Source organism: Penaeus monodon, chromosome 24, assembly GCF_015228065.2.
Source record: "Penaeus monodon isolate SGIC_2016 chromosome 24, NSTDA_Pmon_1, whole genome shotgun sequence".
Taxonomy (NCBI): domain Eukaryota; kingdom Metazoa; phylum Arthropoda; class Malacostraca; order Decapoda; family Penaeidae; genus Penaeus; species Penaeus monodon.
In genome coordinates, this window is record NC_051409.1 from 14,867,364 (window position 1) to 14,868,098 (window position 735).

At 35.8% G+C, this 735-nt stretch overlaps 1 protein-coding gene across 1 annotated transcript in view; it reads left to right on the plus strand.

The window, feature by feature from the left end:
- LOC119588872 (A disintegrin and metalloproteinase with thrombospondin motifs 9-like) overlaps window positions 1-735 on the plus strand; it is a gene marked incomplete at its 5' end in the record, with an annotated part of 149,434 nt that overhangs the window by 136,509 nt on the left and 12,190 nt on the right.

Sequence of the window (735 nt, forward strand, 5' to 3'; positions counted from 1 at the left end):
GTGTAATAAAAAAAAAAAAACAGAGTGGATTTTATATTGATATTAAAAAGAAAAGAAAATATACTATATATAATAAACTCATAATATGACCTGTGATGAGATTATGTGATAAACTGTACGGTGTGTGTGCGTGTGACATTTTGTAAAGGAAATAAATACTTTAAAGAGATGTTTATCACTGACTTACCCATCCCGCACGGAAAAGGGTTCTGGTGGTTCTCTGTAAACTAAACCATACTGGATGGATTCCCTTTATTTTAGTTCTAAAAAGAATTTAAAGTCAAACCAACTTTGCTCGACTTTAGAAAAAAAATCTATTAACATTATGTAACTGAATTCACTTCTAAAATACATTTGGTATTATCATTTTCACTATTACTAATTCGTGTTGAGTTTAATTACTATCCCGTAGATTTTAGCTTACACTACCACCCCCAACAGTAGAGAAAAAGATTAAAACCCTCTCTCCGTTTGTCTCTTCTACACATCCGCAACACCAGACCTCACTTTCGATCTATATAAAAACATATGCTCGACACATACCATCTTCTTTTGGTAAGTTCTTGAAGTTTTTGGGCGTCCTGCATGGGCATCTCCCGGCGGGCATACCCTGGGTCAGAAGCCCCACAGTCTCTCGCTTCGTTTCAAAAGGGAAAAGACCCCCCCCCACTTTAAATTAAAAAGAGCAAAACAGCCGAGGTTTTAAAGAGAGAGATTTCTCATTTTGTGACATGA